Consider the following 24,512-nt stretch of genomic DNA (forward strand, 5'->3'; position numbering starts at 1 on the left):
AGAGAAAAGTGGCCTTTGGTAGAGGTGAAGAAGGAGTGTGTGTTCCCTGAGGGGGAAGAGGTGGGGTTTTGGGTTTTGAGTTTTTTGGTATGGTCTTCTTCTGATGACACTTAGGCCCTAAGTCATTTTGAGGATGTACAAAGCATAGGGGTTGTCAGTCTTTGATTATCAGGATATGCGACTTACAAAGATAAACAGTTATCTCCATGGTGATTGTGGCTTGTGGTGGGGCTTGATTGTTGTTAACAGGTTGGTAATGCAGTGAAAAGAGATGAGAAAATGATTTAATCAGGTCTAGGAAATATGGAAGTTATGAAGTTTGATATCTCAGAGGATTTTTTTTTCTGTAACTGCCAACTCAACTGGTTTGGAAAATGATTAACAATGTATGGGCTGGATAATTTTTCATCTGAAGTACTTTCTCTAAATCTCAAATCATCTGAATTGCTCCATTGATCTCAGCGAGTATTAAACTATTTGTCTTGTTTCCTTTTGATTTTCATCTTCATTGGTTCCCATGTATTTCATCCTGTTTCTCTTTATTAAATCAGTCACAGGATAGCTAGCCCTGGTGCAGTACAGAGGCAGAGGAAGAAGACAGGGCATCATTTTGAGTGATGGTTATGAGAAGCCAAAATCAGGCAGTAAGATTGGTTTGGTTTGTAGGATGCCCAATTTCACATCATCATCAATCATTTCTTTTTGTTTGGCAACCAGAGACTAGAGTCTAGTGCTGTTTGCCATCAACCAGCATCTCCTTATTCCTAGTCCCATTCTCATCTTGGCCATTGACTGTTTGTGTGAGCGTGGGCAGCTTGACCTGTTGGGGCCTCAGTTCCTCTATCTGTAAAATGAACGCACTGAACTAGATGGTCATAAGATCCCTTCAGACTCTACCATTCTTTTAGAAGGTTCACTTAAAATGTCAGAGCTGGAGGGGACCTTAGAAATTATGTCCACTAATTGCTTCGTTTTACATATGAGGAAATAGAAGACATTTTAGTCCACTCTCTGAGTTATCTTCAGCCATGATAGGAGAAAACAACTGAATTAAAAATCAGAGCCAGACTGTATGTAGCACAGCCACAACCCCCAATCCCAACTCCTGTTTTCAGAGTTCCTAATTTTCTAGGTTCTCAATTTCAGTGGTAGACACAGGATCATAAAATGTGGCAGAGGAAAGGGTCAAGTGGTACAGTGGGTAGAGCACTGAGCCTGGAGTCAGGAAGACGTGAGTTCAGAGCCAGACTTAGACCCTGGACAAGTCACCTAGCTCAGGGGTGGGGAACCTGAGGTCTCAAGGCCACATGTGGCCTTCTGGGTCCTTGGGTGACACCTTTTGATTGAGTCCAAGTTTTACAGAAAAAATCCTTTTGTTAAGGGGATTTGTTCTGAGAAGTTTGGATTCAGTCAAAGGGCCACACTTGAGGACCTAGAGGGCCACATGTAGCCTCAAGGCCACAGCTTCCCCACCTCTGACCTAACCTCTGTCTGCCTCAGTTTCCTCAACTGTAAAATGGGAATAATAATAGCACTTGTCTCACAGGGTTGTTGTAAAGATCAAATGAGACATTTGTAAAGTACCTAGCACGGTCCTGGCATATAATAGGTGCTTAATAAATGCTTGTTTCCTTCCAATCCTATAATTTTTCCTTTCTTCCCTTCCTTTCCTTAGGAAAGAAAAAAAAAAAAAACAACTAAGGACCAGAAGGGGAAAATATTTTGCCTACCATCAGCTTCTGGCCTTGTTTTATGGACCTGAAATAAATATGTATTACTTCTTAGTGACTGTGTGTGAGTGTGTGTGTGTGTGTGTGTGTGTGTGTGTATTGAGACTGGGTCTCTCTGTCTCACCCAAACTGGAACTACTCATAGGCCAATCTCCCAGCTGATTGGCTTGGAATCTTTGCCCTGCTCAATTTCCATCCTTGGCTGGTTCACCCTTCCTTACCTTAGGCAGTTTGGTGGCTTCCTGCTTCCAGACTCACAATATGGATGCCAGACCTAGTGAGGATGCCAGATCAGCATTAGCCCTTAGCTTTAGCCCAGCTCAGAACCCCTGCTTCAACCTCCCTGGTAGCAGGGATTACAGGCCTGTGCCAGCATGCCTGGCTTTAGAGGCTTACTGTTAATTAACTCTTAAAAGACCCACGTTCTCGACACCAGGCTTTATGCCTAGTTTACCTGCTTAAAAATCAAAGAATCTCTTTGGCCAAGGTTTGCAGTGATTTTGCCTTCATGGCAGTCTCTCAGTTACTGTGATTCCAGATTTGAATTATTTATTTCCTGAGAATCACCAAGGGGATTACTGAGTTACAGCACAGCCCTTGCATGTGTTATGGGGATGACTTGGTCTTTACTCTTTAGCATAGTTTCCTCATGCCTGGGAACACAGGACATTTGCTAGTGGGCTTCTGCATAGGGATCTTTAGCCAAGTGGCTTGGCTGCTTTGGGGACGTGGGGCTGGGATGGGGTGGGGCAGTATATGTGAAAGCAATCCTTGATTGCAATCAGTATTCAATGTTGCTGAGAACACAGGTGGGAAAAAAAAAATACCCAACAAAACAGTTCAGTTGTCCAGGGGAGGCATAGTCATTGCGGATGGCCTGCAGATCGAATTCACCTATTTTCGAGTAGCAATTTCAGAACATTTTACTTAGCATGAGATAGTTGACTTGCAAATAGATCAAGTGAAGTACAAGTGAGATCATTTATCAAAAATCATGTTGTTGTTCAGTCATTTCAGTTGTGTCTGACTCTTCATGACTCCGTTTGAGATTTTTTTGGCAAGGATATTGGAGTGGTTTGTCATTTCCAGTTCATTTTACAGATGAGGAAACTGAGGCCAACAGGGTTAAGCGACTTGCCCAGGGTCACACAGCTAGTGAGCGTCTAAGCCTGGAATTGAACTCAGGAAGATTAGTCTTCCCAACCCTAGGTCTGGTGCTCTCTGCACTATGGTATCACTCAGCTGCCCAGAAGGGACCTTAGATGTCCTCATTTTGTAAATTTGGAAACTGAGCTCCAGAGAAGTTGCGCAATGTTTCATAGGTAAGAAATGTCAGAAGTAGGGTTTGAACCCAGGGCCTTCTTCTCCAAAGATAGGTGCCCCTGCTTTACATTTACCTGTCACATGTGCCTTCTTTTTAGGAGATAAGAACTTGCCATTTTCAGCCTTGCCGCTGTAGTTTCTCATCGTGACCCTCTGAGAATTAATTCATAGTTATACAGGGCATGGAAGATGAGAACATTACATGCATGAATTACTCTTATAGCTATTTTTCTCCTGGCAAAGTGAAGTGTATTCTTATAGCTGTTTGTATCTTGGACAAATTAAGTGCATTCTTTGCAAAGAAGCCTGAGAACACCATGCTTTCTGCTCTACTTTGGTAAATGTGTTTTACAAAGAAGCCGGTGTGTTTGTTCATTGGCATTGTGCGCCACATGTGCTCTGAACCGGAGGCTTTTATTTTTCTTTGCAAATGGTGCATTTCATTCTATCATGTCAAGAAGCTTAACAAATGAAGAGAAGGCCGGTCTTTAAGGCCACGCTTCCCTGGAGAGGCAGACAGTCTTCAGAATGTGAATGCCAGGAAGGGGACAGTCTCATGGCAGTGATTTGTCTCTCCACCCATTGCTGCATGGGAACCTGCCCAGCTATGCTCCAGCTCTGATTCAGTGTAGATAATTATGAATGGTCATTAGCAACAGGTTCCCTTGTAACCATATGTAGGTCATTGCACACAGAGGGAACCTGGGATGCCCTAATATTCCTGGGAAAAGCACTAGCATCCTGACCCTCAGCTCTGGAACATTGGAGAGGTCAAGGTCATCATCATATTTTTGCTTTGGCTGTGACAAGACCCTTGTCCAAATTCATTTGAAGGAGGGAGAGACTGAGGCAATTTGATAACTTAGATAAGGTTGCCAGAGAGTCAAGAGACTATGTTTGAGAAAGAGCATAAGGCCCTCCTTCTCTACTCTACCCCACTCATCCCACAGTATAAAATAGCTAATAAAGGGGAATTAGAGCCTTGGATAATCCAAGACAGATGGAACCATGGGCTGTCAGTCCCTGGTCATTCCATTCTATGTATGCTCTTTCCGTTGGTCTTTTTCTCTGCTTGAGAAATGATCCAACAAAGATTTATTAAGAGCAAAACACTATGCTAGGCCCTGGGGAGACAAAAATATAAAGGAAACACTTCTCAGGAAGTTTACATTTCCTGTTGACATCAGGGCATTACATACCTAGCACATAGAGACTATATATACATATACATATAGCACATAGACTCGGGACTCACTCTGCATTGATAGGTTGAGTCTCTAGAGCTTGACTGCATCTTCCCAAAATGGTTCTAGGGGTTAGCCTAGAGGTAGTGGGTGGTTCTTTTAATTCGTAGTAACTCCAGTTCACTTAATATAATTTACGAAAATTAAAGTATCAATTGAAAGTCAAGTATCAATCGTGTACAGAACACTATACTTACACACATTTTTCAGTTGGTTAATGGCTAGACCCTTTTGCTGGTAGGCAACATTAATATCCTGTTATTTACCTCTACTTATCTCCTGTTGGGGCCATCCTACTGTTGCCCTCATTTACCTTACCAATAGCCCCATCAGTGTCTCACAAAGTGAACTTTTTTTTTTTTATTTGTCTTTATAATTGTCTTTATAATTATCTCCCCTTTAGTTTCATTCTCGATGTTGCTCAGCTTTTTAGGTTCTGGAAGATTGGTTCCTTCTGCCTCAGTGATGAGAGTTTGGAATTTTTCCCCCACTAAAATCATTTGGACGGTGAAGGAGATGTACCATAATTAGGGAATGGATTGCAGTCAAAAGACTGGGCCATTAATAACAGTCAGCTAATTCGATAATTGTCACTTAGCTAATTGGTAGGGTGATTCTCAGCCCTCCTACTTTTAGCCAATATCTGTTGTGTATTTGGATGCCTTGCACTTTTTCTTTTTTGCTTTTTTAAAATTAATTTGGGTCAGGGGAGTTTTAGAAGGTAAGTGGGCTAAATACCAAGGCTTCTTTCAAGGAAGATACCATATGATTTAGTGATTACTTATTTCCTAAAAGTGAGGTTGACACAGTGAGTCATCTTGGATATGTACATTTTCAGCATACTTCAATCAAAGGGAATTTTACTTTGGTAAAGATCATACCAAAGCTTTGAAAAAGCATTATCCATACATAGAATAGGTCAATATTCCAACCCTAAGCTTCCTCCCAATCCAGAACAAATTCATGTAGAAGTGGGAAGCTTTGGGGAAATTAAAGGCTTGGTTATAAATAAAAGCCCTCAGAAATATCATCCTTCTCCAATTTAAAAAAAAATGAGCTTCTGTTTTGAAATGGTCTCCACAGTCTCCTCTCTTTCATGCCATCTATAGTAACGGTGGCAGTAGAATTGAAATACCAACACCAAAGGCTATCAACCTTTTAGCAATACACTAGGAATACTTGAGCACATGTTCAGGAAGGAGAGGGCTAAGTCACTATCAAATTCCTCCTGATTCACAAAGAATTATACCGGCAAAGGAATTGTGTGTGTGTGTGTGTGTGTGTGTGTGTGTGTGTATGTGTGTGTGTATGTGTGTGTTTACATTGATTCCCCTAGCATGCTCAGATATCTGTACCCTAGACTTCTGTGATAATTCTGGTGTCAGGGAACAAATATTATACATACTAATACTACATAAAGTTTCCTTGTCATAGTGAGATTAATATTGCTATTGTCATTAATAATAATAACTAGCATTTCTATATTGCTTAAAGATTTGCAAAGCACTTCATAAATATTTTTTCATTTTATCCTAACAACAATCCTGGGAGGTATGTTAAATACTTTTTTATAGTATTTATATAACCATTATATACATACATATATATAATATATATGTTATATATTATATATATATATGTTATATATTATATATATATATATATATACACACACATAATAGTTGAGGAAACTGAGGCATAGAGAGCTTAAGTAACTTTTTCAGGTTCGTATAACTAGTAAGTATACAGGATTTGAATTTAGGCCTTCCTGCCTTCATGTCCAGCTCTATCTACTATACCCCCTAGTTGCCTCATGATCTGGAAAGAACCTCACAGAATTACCTGGCTGATCTAATCCCTTCTTTTTATAGATAAAGGAAGTTAAGTGAGTTTTCCCAGCAAGTAGTAAACATCAAAAGTGAGTTTTGCGCCCAGGTTCTCTGACTACAAAGCCAGGATTATTCCATACAGGTTTTGTAATTTCAGAAGGAACATGCTATGTCTCCTACTAAGATACAGGAAACTAGCCTTTTATTGGACAACCAGGACTTGAAGTGGAATGTCATGGGGAAAACTATCCTACTTCTCAGGAAAACCTAAAACCTTGTTTTAACATCTGTATCTATGGACAATCCAAGTTCATAATTGATGGTAAGTGAGGTGTTTTATAAGAAGGCTTTAAAGTGTTTCCTGATGTTTTTCCCCCTTAAAATTCTCAGGATTCTGATGTCCTTCTTTGTCTGTATTGGAGAAAGCAGGTAGAGGGTTGGGCCATGGTTTGGCCTAAAATTATTCTCTCTCTCTTCTGGGAATTCCAAAGGCCAGTCAGGTGCCTAAAAATGAGACAGAGGAAGAAGCTGACCCGGACGGTATCCAGGATGAATCATTCAGCAATCCATGTGTAAGCACTACAAGGGTCACAGCACTCTGGCCTGTTAATCAGGGTGACTTTGTGAAGAGTGGGATCTGCCAGACTAATCCCTGATCTAATTTCCTCCAGTGATAAAGTAGAGAGAGTAGCAGCTTTGGAGGTGTGAAGAGGAGTTAGGGGGAGGAGAACGGTCATTTATCTTGACTTTATCCAGAGAATAGTCTCATCTACTGGAGATAGAATATGAAACTTGGAGTCAGGAAAACCAATTTTAGACCCCACCTCTGAAACTTATTAGCCACACGACTGTGGGCAAGTTACTTAACCTCTTTGAGGCTCAGTTTTCTCATCTGTTAAGTGGAAAAAAATAATACTTATCGATGACTTACAGGGTTGTTGAAAGGTTCAAATTATTTATGATGTACATAAAGTTCTTTTCAATCTTGAGGGTGCTATATAGATGCCAGTGACTGTTAATATGCCTTACCATAACAACTCAGACAATATGGCCCTAGCTAGGCAGCATGGTGGCACAGTAATGGAGTATTGTAACTGAAGGTAGAAAGTCCTAAGTTACAATCTAGACCAGGGGTGGGGTAATGTGGCCCTCTAGGTCCTCAAGTTCAGCCCTTTGATTGAACCTAAACTTTGTTCTGTAAACTCAGTCAAAAGGCCACACCAAGGAACTAGAAGGCCATATGTGATCTCAAGGCTGCAGGTTCCCACCCCTGATCTAGACTCACACAGTTACTAGCTGTCTGACCCTGAGCAAATCACTTAACCTCTGCCTGCTTCAGTTGTCTCATCTATAGAATGGAGATCATAATAGCACCTACCTCACAGGGTTATTGTGATGATAGAATGAGATAATATATTAAAGCTCTGTATAAATCTTACAAGCACTCTATAAATTCTAATTATTATTAGCTCTGATGAGGTCTAGCAGTTTAGGGGTGCTGGGACCCCAAAATCATGACATGCAGGTTCTGCCCAAAAGAATTCGACCCAAGCCTTCTTTCAGTCAGAGACAAGATTTATTAATCATCTTCCATATTAGCCAGACTCTTAAGGAATCTGAGCACTGTGATCTATTGACTAGACTGTAAGAATCTGAGCACCTTAACAAAGACAAGATGGACCTTGTATACAGAAAGACTATAGGAAGGATCTAGGAGTGGCCAAATAGCCTGCTGGAGACTGTGAGGTAATAGAATGCCAGGGACCTGAACCACGTGGCCAAGGGAGAATGGAGCCTAACTAGGATTAAGAGTGGGAAGTGGCCAGGGGCCATAGGGAGGTAAGACAATGAAGGGCTAGGCTGGGTTAAGGGTAACAGAGAATTGGGAGACTGGGCATAGCCACAATGAAAGCCTAGTTGATGGGATTAGGGCCTCAGGGGAGGGCCAGAAACTTCCTTGATCAAGTGGGAGAATTCAAGGAGAATCCTTAGCCAAATGGGACCCAAAGTTTTTGGGGGTAAGGGGCAAAGGTCTCGGCTTGGTCCCATACCCCATCAGATCCAAACTCTATTAGTCCAATATACTTCTTTTGAGAAAACTGTGCTCCTAGGTCCAGTTGTTTGACCTGGCAGTTAATTCATTGGATTTCATTGTGGTGTAATGAACCAAAAGGCTAAAAGTTCTGTCACATTATGACAGTCATGGACTGGACCCCCCAATCCTGACCAACTCAGGTTCTCACAGAACCCCAGGATGTAAAATCTAGAAGGGACTTTAGAGGTGATCTTATCCAACTACCTCATGTTAGAGGTAAGTCCCAAACAGGTGAAGGGATTTGCCCAATATCACAAAGCTGCTGAGTGGCAGAACATACTAGAATATAATCCCCTTGAAGGCAGGGACCATTTTCCTGTTATCTTTGTATCCCCAGCGCTTAGCATAATGCCTAGCCCTTAGTAGGATCTTTAAAAAATACTTGTTGATTGAATAGAATTCAAGACTCCTAGCTTCTAAACCAATCCTCTTCCTACTGCACCATGAACCCTTGCCCATGTAGGGCCACCGTTCTGAAGGGTGAATGGGTGAAAACTGATGGCTCAGTTTATTCATCCACACTAGAAGAAAAGCAATTCAAACAAGGTTGGGCCAGGTGCATTCCTATCATTTAGCAAGGTCCCTGTTATTACTCATTATTGATGGCATTCTGTCAACTTGGGTTTCATTTTGTGACCTGACTTTCTATCTTATCCCAATCTTGGTCATCATTTCTCTGCAATCAAGACGCACAGGGCAGTAGACCAGGGTATAAGCTTTCAGACAATTTTATTATGGGCTCTGACTTAGCTTTTGCTCCATGGGATTGGAGAGAAAGCATTCAAGCCAGAGTCCTTGCCAAGTAAGTAGAGGTCAGGTGATTATCCAGTGGGATCATTTCCCAAATGATATTTAATTTGTACTTGACTTTCTGAGAGAGGAGCTGGAAATGTCTGTGTCTTTGTTAGGTTAGTGTGGAGTTGGTTTTCACTGTAATATGCTGAGCATGATTGACTCAAGCTATATTTAGGTAGAAACCTTTGACCTTTGTACTTTAGAAGGCAGTTCTAGTGTGAGATCCTCTCCCGCAATTCAGCTCCACACATTTTTGTAACCCTTGTATCAGAGATGCCCTGTTGACACCCACTTTGAAGGACTCCTCACTTCTCTGGCTTGTTGTCTGGCATCCTCTGGGGCAAAGTCACCAACTCTTCTATTTTCCATTTATACCCTTTTACAATCTGCCTCTAAACTATCTTTCCAGACTGATTTCATGTTAATCTTTTACAGTATTTTATAATACAATCATTTATAAAAAATATTTGTAAAGCACTTAGCACAGTGCCGGGAACATAATGGGCACTATATAAATGCTCATTCCCTTCTCTCCCTTACCCCACCCAAAGTACAACCAAACTAACTTGCTTGTTGTTTTTTGTAAACAACATTTGATCTCCCACTTCTGTACCTTTGCATGGAATGTGCCCCGTGTCTAGAATGCTGTCCTGCCTGATCTCAGCCTTCTTCCCTTCATTCAAAGCATATTTCTGGTCCTGATCCACCACAGTTTTTCACATTCATCTCCTCTTGAAATTTCTTTGTAATTTATTGACTCCTATTGACTTGTCTATATACATATTCCCATCCTATTCACATAGAATCAAAGCTCTTTGAGGACACTCCCTGCTTTATTTTATCTCCAAGGTGTACCCGATTAGCACTGTAAATGCTTGTCCAATTGAATTACAGATATACATGCTCATAAGACTGGAAACATGAACAGATTTATTTAGTGTTTAAGGGTAACATGTAGGCTTCATTAGAGATCAGAGAAAATGAAAATCCACAATCTCTGTTTTTGTTTTTGTTGTTCAGTTGTTTTCAGTTATGTCCAACTCTTCATGACCCCATCTGGGGTTTTCTTGGCAAAGACACTAGCATAGTTTGCCGTTTCCTTCTTCAGCTCATTTACAAATGAGGAAACTGAAGCAACCAATGTTAAATGACTTGCCCAGGGTCACACAGCTAGTAAGTGTCTGAGACTAGATTTGAACTCAGGAAGTTGAGTCATTCTGACTCCCGGTCCAGCACTCTATCCACTGTGCCACCTAGCTGCGCTGAATCTTACACAGACTGAATCATTTACAGTGTTGACAGGTAGAGATCTGGCACAGGGTACCCATGGTTTTTTCTCCCCCTGTGCTTGGGAGATGCCCCTCTTGCTTATTTGAACACTCTCCCATAGATCTGTACATTTAGGTTGATCAACTCATTCTCTCCTTTGCTGTCTCTCAACTCAAATGATTCCTCATGCACAACTGAGTGAAGAGGGAAGAACAGAGAGTCATGGTGTCCCCTAGTATTACAGTGTACTGGGAAAGATAAATTTATCATCCGGGCTAGATACTGAGTAAAGCTTGTTAAGCACTGGGCATTGTGTTAGATTTACTATACATACAAAGGTAAATGAGACTGGAGTCTCTATCCTCACAGAACTTACAAACCAGCAGGGAAGATAATGTTTGTAAGAAAGGACAAGGCAAATAATTCCCGAGTCTTCTCTGCAATCTTTTTGTCATCTCAGGGAGCACCTTTTACACTGTAATCACCCAGTGGACCCACTGATTGGTCAGCTCCTTCTCTGCCTTTGATTTATTTAAAGAACCTTATATCTTTGTCTTCCATCTCCATTATAATTGCTCGTCAAGTCATTTTCTGTCCTGTCATTTCACATTTCTACCTCAGCTGCAATATAGTATAGGCAACCTTAGTCCTGCTTGAGCATTCATTTATTTTTCCAAATATCCTTCATTTTTTCATAGTGCATTTTTTGTTAATATTATTTTGTCACCTCTCCAAGTTTTGATCAAACACCTACTGTATGTTATTTGGAGCAGACATTTTCCCAGGACCTTCAAGAAGGTGTGTATAAATAATTTCTAGACTTCCTGTAGGATATATACTTTTAGTATTATTAATTTAATCTTTTTCAATGCATGTATGTATGTATGTATGTATGTGTGTATGTGTGTGTGTATATATAGATATATATCTATATATCTATATATATCTATATATCTATATATCTATATATAGATATATGTAGTTTCTTCCTCTAAACTTGGGTCACTCTAACCCTGAAATAGTTTTGTTTTTATTTATGTTTTCCACTAAAATATCAAAATTAATATTGGAGAAATCATTTTTACACAGTTGTTTCCCCTTAGCTATTTCCTGTACCAGTTTATGCCCATTACAGAGAATCAAGCAAAATCTATTTCCATTCCTTGTGGGCTTAAAATGACTCATATCCAAGAAAGGGTCATGTATCTCACCCCAAATTCTTATCTTCTGAAGGTTTCTGGTAGCATATGGAAAACTGAAATTCCCATTAGTGTTATCTAGCTCAATTTGTTCAATATGCTTAGTCTCATGATCTCAGTCTCATGATCATATAGCTATTGACCTTGAGAGCTGGAAAGGTAGGGATCTTGGAGTTCATTCAGTCTTCCTCACTCTTCCTCAGGGCAGCAATCCCTTCACAACATCCCTGAAAAGTTGTCATCTAACCTCTCTGAATATTGTTCAGTAAGCCTATAGTATTATAGTATAGGAATATATCATACCTTTATTCCTCTAATGTGTGTGTGTGTGTGTGTGTGTGTCTGTGTGTGTGTGTGTCTGTGTGTCTGTCTTTGGTCTCAACTTGTGACTTAATTACAGTGGAAAAGTCTTAGTGTGGAACTTCTGTGGTGGGAATTCTGGCCATCATTACTGAGAGGTGATTTCTTTGCAGATCTTTAGAGAGAAGCCTGAGGCACTGAGAGGTTAAGTGATTTGCCCAGGTCATGTGTCACAGGCAGGATCTGGAGCTATGTCACAGCCAGTATGTATGAGCAGCAGGATTTGAACCAAAGCCTTCCTGACTACAAGACTAGTTTTTTTGTTCACTGTGACACAGGGACTATCATAGACTTTTTACTGAATTTTTCTTACAAGTGTGAAATTTCCACCTCCAGAGATTTGCTTATCTAGAAAGAATTTCACACCATTATTAGACATAGTTACCCTCATGTACAAAAGCTGTCTTTTCTCTACTTCCTTATCTTCTCATCCCCCTCTTTCCTCCTTAGTTGGTTGCCTAGTAGCATTGAAGGCCATGGATTATCCTTTTTTCAATCGGTTTCTGAGATGCCTATTCTGTCAAGTTCTTTCTCTGCTGCCAAGCTTTCTAATTCAGTCAATTTGGCTTTTAGATTTCTGGTTTGTGTATATTTTGACTTGACTTTTCTGCTACTTCTCATTAAGGGGTTTTTATCATTAGTCAAATAGGGTGGATCAATTCTTATATTATCTCCACTTTCCTGGGAGGAAAATCACAATGAATTTCCTTCTGACCACTCTAGAAATGCCTGGATCAAATGCAAATCTTTTATTTTTTTTCTTCTTCAATTAATCAATCAGTGAGCACTTAACAGACTCATCAATCAGAGCCCAGTTTCCAAGGGGCAGGAGTCCAAGTTCTGATTGGGGGAAAACGAGGAAGAGACCATTGTGTAGGTGACGTGACTTGGAGATGGCCAGGAAGTGGTGGGTCCAGAACTAGGTAAGATGAGGTAAAGACTTACCAATCAGAATGAGAGGAAGTTTAAATACCAGGAATAAAAAGATTTTTCTAGAAGTTTCACTAAGAAAGGGAAGAGAAATACAGGGCGATAATTTGAGGTGATAGTAGCATCAATTAAGCTTTTTTAAGCATCAGGGAAACTTCGGCATGTTTGAAGGCAGCAGGAAAGAACTAGTTAATAGGAAGTGTTTGAATATTAGCACATACAGAAAGGATAATTGACTGGGACAATCTAAGTCTCAGTAGCTAGAGTCTCAGCAGCAGAGTTAATAGACATGAGCCATCACACCTGCCTCACAATTATTCTTTACAGTGTGTTAAAAAAGTGGTATGCTATTGTAGTGACAAACAGTTCACTTAAGCCAAAAAGAACTGCAAAACTCCTCAGCATGGCTCTCTAGGAAATAGTCTTGCCAGCTCTTTACTCAATAGTATTCTGCATTGTCCAGTCAAATCTAAGTCTCTTCTTACAGCAAAGCAGCTATCTTTTCCCATATGTTTCTCACTACAAACATAAGAAGGTAACAAAAAGCAACCAGTCACCTTTGAGAAGTTTCACCTCCCTCAAATTATAGATGGTGTGGGTGGGCAATAGCTCCCACTGCAGCAGGGTTCAGCCATCTTCCAAAGAGCTTCCAGACTTTCTCCATCCATTCAGGAGACTCCCAGCACAGCAGATAAAGCTTTCCCATCAGCCAACTCTCCTATTGTTTTTCCTCCCTTTGGTGAGGCAATTGGGATTAAGTGACTTGGCCAGAGACACACAACTAGTTAAGTGTTATGTGTCTGAGGCTAGATTTGAACTCAGGTCCTTCTGACTCCAGGGCTGAAGCTCTATCCACTATGCCACCTAGCTGCTCCCTCCCGCTGGTTTCTTAACTCTACTTCTCCAGAACTAGTTTTTCCATTGCTCTTAATGTCTCAAATCAGAGCCTGCTGGTGATCAGTGAGTATTTTTTTTTCCTTTATGAGGTCAAACTCACAAAATCTACTCTTTGATTAATTATGAAGCCAACAGACCTTCTTTAGTCTTCCAATTGCCACCAAACACTTATTTGATTGATCACTTTGTTAGTTTTAACATCTCAAACTAAAAACTCACATATAAATGAGCTGAGGGACTCTAATGCTATACATGCTTAGTCATTTCTCTGAATTTAAACAGATCCTCTAAATACATTCATTAAAGGAGTAGTTCTCTATCAGGGCCTCCTAACATTGATGAGTCTCTCCTCAAATATTATCCAGTGGCATGGAAAAACAAAAGAAACAGTTTTTATATACATCACAAATTGATGTCATCTTCTCTATTTATGCAGTTCTTTTTCTGCCTTTTTCAGTGATTGGACATAGGAATAAAACTAGAAATGTCCTTACTGAATTATTTAATCTCTAAAGCAACCCTGGGCATTGGACAGAGCTTAACTGTTAATTAGATGACAGTAAGGATTTAGAAAAGACGTTTCTCATCTGTCACCACAGGCCAAACTAATAAAATTGAGTTTATTAGGGATAAATGTAAAGTCTTTCAGTAGGGTTCAAAAAATCATCTATGCAAATATAAAATGGAAAAGATACAGCTCAACATCAATTTTTCTAAAGAAAAGTTGTGGCAGTTTTAGTGGATTGCAAGTTCAACCTAAATCAATAGTGTGAGGTATAGAAACCAAAAAAGCTAATGATCTCTAGGCTTTATTAAAAGAGGCATGGTGCTGATAATAGGGGAGATGATAGTTCTACTGTACTCTGTCCTAGTCAGATGACATCTCAAATATTGTTATTAATTCTGAGTGTCACATTTTAGGTAAGACATTGATAAGATGGAGAACATTCAGAGCAAACATGTAAGGCCATGCAATAGTGCCCTATGAAGATCAACTAAAGGAAATAGGATTCTTTATCTTACATACTGATTTCAAGGTATGGTTTGTGTAGCCTAAGACTTTTAGAAGGTCTGTGAAGTCAAAATTCAAACAATACTAAGACATTTTAATTTTGAATATGATAAGTATCTATAGATATAACCTATGTTTTAAAAAGCCCTTGGGTGGTCCTCAATCATTTTCAAGAGTGTAAGGGGATCTGAGATCAACATGTTTGAGAATCACTGATCCTAGAGAAGAGGAGCTGGGTGATGGTGGAGAGAGAGAGAGAGAGAGAGAGAGAGAGAGAGAGGAAGAGGAACATGATAGATTGAAGATTTTGACTTGATGGAAGAAAATACTTCCTATTAAGTAGAGCTATCCAGAAGTGGAATAGATCACATTGAGAAATAATAGCTCCACCCTCATTAGAAGTCTTTAAGCAAAGGCTAGATCACTATTTGTTTAGGGGTTTTGTAGACAAGATTCTTGGTTAGGTTCAGGTTGGTCTAGGATAGGGATTCTTAACCTTTTCTCTGTGTCAGGGACTCCTCTGTTAGTCTGGTGAAGTCTTTGGATCCCTCCTCAGAATTATGTTTTTAAATAAATAAAACAATCTATGTAAGATTACAAAGGAAGCCAATTATATTGAAATATAGTTATCAAAATCTAGATCAGAGCCCAGGTTAAAGGGCTCTGATCTAGATGGACTTTAATGTCCTCTATGATTCTTTGACCAATTAAGAGGTGTTGTTGGCCAGGGAATTGCTCAGGAGGCATTGGGGATATACTGCTGTTCTCAGAGGTGTGTTGGAATTAGCTTGAACTTGAGAGAGAGCTGATTGTTAAATTTTCAGTGTGATTCTTCACACCCCAGAAATCAGGTCTCGTTTTATTGATTGTCCAGAAAGTGTTAATAATGTAGATTAAAGTTGAAAGTGTGTCCTGCAGGCATTTTCCCAGAAAGACAGTTATGAAAAATTTCATACACTTCGGTTTCATTCCCTTAAATTCCAGTAAGCAGTAAACTCTTAGCAATCGTCAAAGGATGTCAGCTTCTCAGAGAGGAAACTGGTATCTTCATGGTTTGTGATCTTCCAATCAATGTTCTGAAAGAGTAACAATGGTATAGTAAAAATTCAATTCAACTCAGTTCAACAGACATTTATTAAGCATTTATTGTGTACAAGGTCCTTTGATTAGGAGGGAAGAGATGCACAGTGAGTAAAATACTAAATCTGGAGTCAGAAGACCTGGATTCAAATGTGAGCTGTGCCCCATCCTAGCTCTGTGTGACCTTAGACAAGTTATTTTTTTCTCTATGCCTCAGTTTTCTCATATGTAAAGTGGGAATAACAACACTTGCATTACTTACTTCACAGTTTAATTGTAGACATAAAAAATAATGAACTTGATATAGTGCATTTATAGAGCAGCTAGGTGGCATAGTAGATGGAGTGCTGAGTCTGGAAGCGGGAAAAGCTGAGTTCAAATCTGGCCTCAGACACTTACTAGCTGTGTCACCCTGGACAAGTCACTTAACCCTGTTGGCCTCAGTTTTCTCACCTGTAAAATGAGCTGGAGAAGGAAATGGCAAACCACTTCAGCATCTTTGCCAAGAAAACCCAAAATGGGGTCATGAAGAGTTGGACACAACTGTGAACAACAAATAATGCATTTATATAGTACTTTAAGTTTTACAAAGCACTTTACTTCTGATCCTCATTTGATCTTAAGAACTGAGAAGTATTATATATGTCAGCTATTGTTATTATCTATGAATTCTCAGATGAGGGAGGGGAATGGGGCATACAGTCCATTGATGGGTCAGTATAAGAAGAATCGAGCCTCATAGGAAACCTCTGTTTGGCTCGTCGCTCAGATATAGTACTGTGGCATTAGTATACAAGCTTTGTAATGGCCTTTGTCGTGAATATTCAGAACTGCAATTTCTTTCTATCACAGAGAGAAAGAAGTATGACCTTCAGTTTTTCATCAGAAGGCCTGGGTTGACTGATGATTTGCAGCAAGAAAGGGCCAGGCAGGCAGTTAGCAAATGACCACGCACACAGCCATGGTCAGAGCACAGTAGAGGCCTTTCTAGTTAAATTGAGAGTAAAAGCAATGCAATATAGGGGGGAAAAGCACTGGATTTGGAATAAGAGGACTTGGGTTCAAATTCTGGACCAGCGACTCTGCCTCAGTTTCTCCATCTGCAAAATAAAGTGGTTGGATTAGATGGTGGGCCTTGAAGTCTCTCTCCTAGTTCTAAAGCCTGTTCTTTTATGCATACCTTAAATTTCCTTGGAGGCAATACACTCTAAAAAGCCCCAGAGCCTGAATGAGAGCAACGAGGTCTCCTTCCCCAGCCCTTCCAAACTTTTTATTAAGGTCAATAGTAAGGTTTATTAAGATCATCCTCACTTGTAGCTGGGGAAACTGAGATTTAGAGATGATAAGAAACTTAGCCCAGCTTACACAGTCAGTGACTGATTTGGGTCTCCTGGCTCTCCTTGTTTTAGCCAGGGGACACTACCTCCTCCCGTCATCTTCCATCATTCTATTTTGGGTCCCTGAGTATGAAAGGAATGCTGAGTTGCCTCTTTGCTGAATCTCAGTGACCTCCCTGGGGCCTCGGTCAGCAAAGAAATTTTCAAGACCCAGGCAATTTTTAAAACATATTCATGTCAGTCCTTCATTGTTCTTGTTTTTTTTTTTTGTCCCTTGTCCTATAAATGCTTCCTCTTGTCTATTTGTGTCTTTGTTGAGGATTGGACTGCAGTTTTTCTCTTTTTCTGTCTGTGTTCTGTGCGTGTGCCACAAACTCTAAGCCCTTTTAGAGGCAGAGATCACTTGGTCTGAGTATCCACAAAATGCTTGAAATTAACACCCAGAAAGAGACATTCCAGGCTTTTGGATGTTTGTGTGTTTAGCTGCCTCAGTCAATTGATAGCATTTATTGAATACCCACTGGTGAGAGAAAATGGGCATCGTGGTCATTGCCCTTAGCAGAGTAAAATGATCACTAAGAGTCAGTAGACCCAGGGTCCTGTCCTGCCTCTGTCTTTGTGTGATGCTGGGCAAATCATTTAACCTGTGTGAAACTCAGTCATATATGAAAATGGAGTCAACAAGACTTGTCTTCCTGCCTCATGGGGATGTTTCAAGGGTTTTAGCTTATAGTATTATATTATATAGATTATATAATATAATTTCATTATTATATTATGCTCTATGACATTATTATGTCCTATGCTATATATCATATATGTTCTGTATTATATATTATTATATAGATTACATTATGTTATATAGTATATCATATCATTTTATTATTGTTATGCTCTCCTATATTATCATATTATATATTACATGCTTTACATTATACATTTTATTATATAGATTATATCTGCCATCTGGGGGCAGCTAGGTGACCTAAAGGATAGAGCACCAGGCCTGGAGTCAGGAAGACTGAGTTCGAATCTGGTCTCACAACTTACTAGCTGTGTGATCCTCCACAAGTCACTTAACATGTCTGCCTCAGTTTCCTCAACTGTAATATGGAGAAAATAATAGCACTTAGCTCAAATAGTTGTTATGAGGATCAAAAGAGATAATATTTGTTAAGCACTTAGCAAGATACCTGGCATATAGTAGGTACTTAATAAATGCTTGGTTCCTTCCTTGCTTGAGGTAATGGATATATAAGCATGGAATAAAATGCTATATAAGTCCAAGTTATTATTATTTCTATCACACAAAATGATAATATTTACAAAGAAATGTATGAAAAAATACTGTACAAATTGAATGTGAAAATGGAGAGTAAAGGATGGAAAGGGAAGGGAATAAGCATTTATTAAGCACCTTCTATGTTCCAGACACTGTGCTAATTATCTTATTTGATCTTCACAACAATCCTTGGAGGTAGATACTATTATGACCCCTATTTTACACTTGAGCAAACTGAAGCAAACTGATATTAAGATACTTGCCCAGGATTACACAGCTAATGAGGCTGAATTTGTCCTCAGGACTTGTTGATGCTAGGTGTAGCACTGTCTTCACTGCATGACCAGTATTAGAATTCAGGAGCAGAGTTAGGTAAGGTTGATAAAGAGCCTTCTTATAAAATGTGATTCTGGGCAGGTCAAATATCTTTTTCAGTTGCTATTTTTTTTTTGTTGGTAGAAGAAACTATGGGAGCACACAGATTAGGGTGAATGTGAAAGTTTACATCCCTCCTTCCTCCCCTAGAACAACAATTCAATTACTGCAACAACTCAATTCAACAAATGTTTTTTAATGTTTCTCTGTCCAAGGTATTGCGCTAGGCACTATGGATATAGAGATAAAAACAAAATGATCTATGCCCCCAAAGAGTTTACATTCTATTGGATGAACATAAATATGGACCGAATTAAGTATAGTACAAGGAAAATTGTCATGAGATAACCCTGACAAGTGAAGGGATGAGGAAAGGCTTTCCAGAGGAAATGAAACCTCAACAGAGAACAAGAACTCTTAATCTCCATCACTGCGATGTATATGTACTCTGTGCCTTCACAGTGGTTCATGGAGTTGGTCTGATTAACCAGTGAGGAGGCCATTGAACTATATATGACTGAAGCTCTTGACAGTGACTTGGATTTCTGACCAACAGAAACCTGAAAGCAGAGGTGCTGCCGGTAAAACACAGATCAATTTCCCCATTCCTTGGGCACTTGTCTGGTTTACTCTTTGTGGGTTTTGCTTTCAGATAACAGGTATGAAGGCTCCAGGGTAGGAGCTGCCCCAGCTTCTCTATCCATTGTAGCCTTCAGCAGTTTGCTCCTTCTGGAAGAAATAGGAGGCCTCAGGGAAAAGTAGAAGGAGGCTGGGTCTTGGAGGTTCCTCTGGGGCAATACTGAGAGCTTGCTCCTCCACTCTCCCATAGGAGCGTAGGCCCTCCTCAGACCAGCCTCTTCTCAATCCTTTAACAGCCAGCTGCCTGGCTGCCCCTCTGGCATCTGTGTTATAGTTAGCAGCCTTCAGGAATGGACTTCAGCTTATTTCCAGTGACAGGTTTAATTTTTAAAGTGTCCCTCACTACAGGCAGCATATAGATGATTATATATCAATCCTCAGGGACCTTTCTGAAGACAGCTATCTGGTGTGCTCCCTAATTCACTTCTTGCAAAACCTTTAAATTGAACTTGAAAATAAGCCTGATACAGGACAGAGAACCCTAGAAAGTTAATTAGGTGGGTATCTCTTGCCTCGAATTAATATGTGGAGCTTTGAATGACCAAAATTAATGAAGTAGGACATAGGTCCATCCTGCAGAAATGAGTCTTGCATGTGAGAGATTTTCCAGATGGAGGGCATGACCAACATGTTAAAGAGTAACACCTTCTGGTGAATGATGATATTGCAGCCCAACTGTATTAGCAGTGTGATTGTCTGGATGCAAAAAGAAGGAAATAAATATTAAGGCAGAGAGTTCAAGTAATATAATAAATTCCTATAGTTGTGGGAGCCAAGAAGTGTGATATGATGGGGAAGGGGAAATCAATTCAAGAGACTGCTGCAGAGTACAGGAAGCACGGAGAAGGGAAAATCAACTTTCACTTCCAGTAGACATAGTTGTTTTTCAATTCAATTAGAATTTATTAAGGCTTAATTTTGTACCCAGACATAGAAGGTGCTGACTTCCATTGATAGAAGGAGTGTCCTTTTTTCCCCTGGGAGTTCCTCATGGAGATGAAATTACTCATCTAGTCCCTAACCCTACATGCCCAGGCATGATTAGAACTGTATTTTAGGAAGTTTTTTGAGAAGTTGTATGGAACTTTAACTTGAGAGGAAACAGCCTGGAAACAAGGAAACAAATTGGAAGGTTATGACAATAATCTCAGTGATGGATGAGGCGGACCTGAATTGGGGTAGTGGTTGTATGAGTGGAAAAAAAAGCACCAATTGCAGAGATATCTCAGGGCTCTTGGTAACTGATTGGATGTGGAGGTGGGAGAAGGGGGAAATTGAGGGAGGTAGTAGAGCTTATATTTTTCTTTTCTTTTTTTTTATTTTTAGTTTTCAACATTTACTTCCACAAGATTTTGAGTTCCAAATTTTCACCCCATCTTGCCCCTCCCCCCTCAAGATGGCATGCATTCTGAATACCCCTTCCCCTAGTCTGCTTTCCCTGCTATCTCTCCCCCCCTTCCCCTTCTATTTTCCTGTAGGGCAGGATAGATTTCTGTACCCCATTTCCTATATTTCTTATTTCCCAGTTGCATGTGAAAACATTTTTTTTAACATGTGTTTTTTTAAACTTTGGGTTCCAAATTTTCTCCCTTCCTCTCTCCCCACCCACCCTCACTGAAAAGGCATGCAACTCAATATAGGTTATACTTGCTCAGTTTTGCAAAACATTTCCATAGTAGACATGCTGTGAAAAACTAACTCTATTTCCCTTAATCCTATCCTGCCCCCCCCATTTATTCTATTCTTTCTTTTGACCCTGTCCCTCCTCAGAAGTATTTACTTCTGATTACTCCCTTTCCCAATCTGCCCTCCTCTCTATCATCCCCCTACTCTCTTGTTCCCTTCCCCTCCTACTTTCCTGTAGGGTAAGACAGATTTCCATACCCAATTGAGTGTGTATGTTATACCCTCCTTAAGTCAAATCCTATGAGAATAAGATTCATTCATTTCCTCTCACCTTCCCCTGGTTCCCCTCCACTGTAAGAGCCTTTTCTTTTCTGTTTTTTGTGAGATAATTTATCCCGTTCTACCTTTCCCTTTCTCCTTTTCCTAGTATAATCCTCTCTCACCCCTTAATTTTATTCTCCAGATATGTCCCCTTCATCTTCAACTCACCCTGTGCCCTCTATCTATCTATCCATCTATCCATCCATCTATCTATCTATCTATCTATCTATCTATCTATACATACATATAATTTTTTCCCTCCAACTACCCTAATACTGACAAAGGTCTCATGAGTTACAAATATCATCTTTCCATGCAGGAATGTAAACAGTTCAACCTTAATAAGTATCTTATGATTTCTCTTTCCTGTTTACCTCTTCATGTTCCACTTGAGTCTTGTATTGGAAAGTCAAATTTTCTATTCAGCTCTGGTCTTTCCATCAAGAATGCTTGAAAATCCTCTATTTCACTGAATGACCATTTTTTTCCCCTGAAGAATTATACTCAGTTTTTCTGGGTAGGTGATTCTTGGTTGTAATCCTATCTCCTTTGCCCTCTGGAATATTATATTCATTCCCTGTGGTCCCTTAATATAGAAGCAGCTAAATCTTGTGTTATCCTGATTGTGTTTCCACAATGCTTGAATTGTTTCTTTCTGGCTGCTTGTAATATTTTCTCCTTGACCTGGTAACTCTGGAATTTGGCTACAATATTCCTAGGAGTTTTCCTTTGGAGATCTCTTTCGGAAGGAGATTGGTGGATTCTTTCAATTTCTATTTTGCCCTCTGGTTCTAAAATATCAGGGCAATTTTCCTTGATCATTTCTTGAAAGATGATGTCTAGGCTCTTTTTCTGATCATGGCTTTCAGATAGTCCAATAATTTTTAAATTCTCTCTCCTGGATCTATTTTCCAGGTCAGTTGTTTTTCCAATGAGATATTTCACATTGTTTTCTAATTTTTCATTCTTTTGGATTTGTTTTACAGTGTCTTGATTTCTCATAAAGTCACTAGCTTCCAATTGCTCTATTCTAATTTTTAAGGAAATATTTTCTTCAGTAATCTTTTGGACTTCCTTTTCCATTTGGCCAATTTTGCTCTTTAGGGCATTCTCTTCTTCATTGGCTTTTTGGACATCTTTTGCCATTTGGGTTGGCTATTTTTTAAGGTGTTATTTTCTTCAGTGTTTTTTTGGGTCTCCTTTAGCAAGCTGTTAACTTCCTTTTCATGATTTTTTTGTGTCACTCTCATTTCTCTTCCCAATTTTTCCTCTACTTCTCTTAGTTGCTTCTCAAAATCTCTTTTGAGCTCTTCCAAGGCCTGGGACTGATTCATATTTTTCTTGGAAGTTTTGGATGTAGGAGCTTTGACTTTGTTTTCTTCTTCTGGCTGTATGTTTTGATCTTCTTTGTCACCAAAGTAAGATAATAGAGTCTGACTCTTTTTGTGCTGCTTGCTCATGATCCCAACCAATTACCTGAGTTTTAAACTCTTTGTTAAGGTAAGAGTCTGTTTCCAATGTAGAGAATGCATTGTCCCAAGCTTCGGGGGTTTGTACAGCTGTTTTCAGAGATACTTCTAGAGACCTGAAAAGTGTCAGTTCTTCCAAGGTGCTATGATAAGGGCGGAGGTGTTTTCTCTCCACCATCACAACAAGCTCCACCGTGCCAGCTCTCCTCCTCGCCCCAGGACCACCTCTCAGAACTGTGACGCAGATCCAAGCACCGGTAAAGCAAGAGATTCCTACCTCAGCCCTGGCAAAGAGATCCTTGTAATCCCCCTCTGATCAGCCACTCGATTCCCCCTCAGTCTGTGGGGGGAAGCTCAGAAGCCAGCCGCTGCCCTCAGGGTGACTGAGATCTAGCTTCTTCTCTCACTGCAGTCACAGACTTTTCCCACTGACCTTCTAAGTTGTCTTTGGCATTCGTGGGTTGAGAAGTCTGGAAACCGCCAAAGCTGCCCACGATTCAGTCCTCTGAGGCCTGCTCCAGGGTTGCTGCGCCCACGCAGAACTGTGCTCCTCTTCTAGCCTGGCGTGATATACCTTTCTGATCAGCCATCCAGGTTGTCTTGGGCTGGAAACTTGTTTTACTCTGTTTTTTCATGGGTTCTGCTGCTTTAGAATTTGTTTAGAGCCATTTTTGGTAGGTATTTGGAGGGGTTTGGGGGAGAGCTCTAGCAAGTCATTGCTTTCCCTCTGCCATCTTGGCTCCACCTCCGAGACCAAGCTTACATTTTTCAATGGGGAACTTTGACTATGGAAAACAAAAATCCATGATCAGAATAGGGATTTGCTCTTTGCCAGAATATCTACATCTATTATGTAACCAATAGAATGTGATACATGTATTTCATCTCTTTCCATTACTTCAGAGGGGCATGTCTGTGTGTCTGTGTGTGTCTGTTTGTGTGTCTGTATTTGTGTGTCTGTGTATTTTCAGAGGAAATTAAAGAGTATCTGCTATAGGCAAAATATATACACCTTGACCTGATAGGATAGAGAGGAAGAATTTGGGAGTAATTCTGGGAAAGAAAGGCAATATGTTCCAATGAAAAGCACCCCGGATTTGGCGTCAAGCTCTAGGTTTCAATTCTGGCTCTGCTACATGCTAGCTAAATGGCCTGGGAAGAATCTTGTAAGTTCTCTGATCCTCAGTTTTTACATTTATAAAATAGAAATAATAGCACTAGTCCTGCCTATATCACAAGGATGTGGTCAAGACTGAATGGGAGGATAACACTATGTAACTCACATGGCACAGGCGATAGAGTGCTGGATTTAATGTCTAGGAAGACTTGAGTTCAAATCTAGCCTTGTATTATTGGTCTAGTTACTTAACCCTAGCCTCAGTTTCTTCATCTGTAAAATGGAGAAAATAGTAGCACCTACCTCACAGAGATGTTGTGAGGAGCAAATGATCTAACACACATAAAGCACTCCACAAACCATAAAGCACCATATAAATATTAGCTATTACTATGTATTGTTATATAAGTATAAATCAGTGTCAAAGTTGGGTGGAGAAGAACTGGGAAGGAGGTAAGGGGAGAATATTAGAAAAGTGGAGCCTCTGGCAGACTCATCAGTACCACTTGAACTGTTTAAAACTGAAAGTAGTTCTTTCTCTCTCTCTCTCTCTCTCTCTCTCTCTCTCTCTCTCTCTCTCTCT

The 24,512-nt window shown here is 40.0% G+C and overlaps 1 protein-coding gene across 1 annotated transcript in view; it reads left to right on the forward strand.

Annotated features, from left to right (window-relative positions):
* KCNH1 (potassium voltage-gated channel subfamily H member 1) overlaps positions 1 to 24,512 on the forward strand; it is a 499,689-nt gene that overhangs the window by 339,942 nt on the left and 135,235 nt on the right. The gene's annotated exons all lie outside the window — the stretch shown is intronic.

This window comes from Vombatus ursinus, unplaced genomic scaffold (assembly GCF_900497805.2).
Source record: "Vombatus ursinus unplaced genomic scaffold, bare-nosed wombat genome assembly UNPS02014798.1, whole genome shotgun sequence".
NCBI classification, from domain to species: domain Eukaryota; kingdom Metazoa; phylum Chordata; class Mammalia; order Diprotodontia; family Vombatidae; genus Vombatus; species Vombatus ursinus.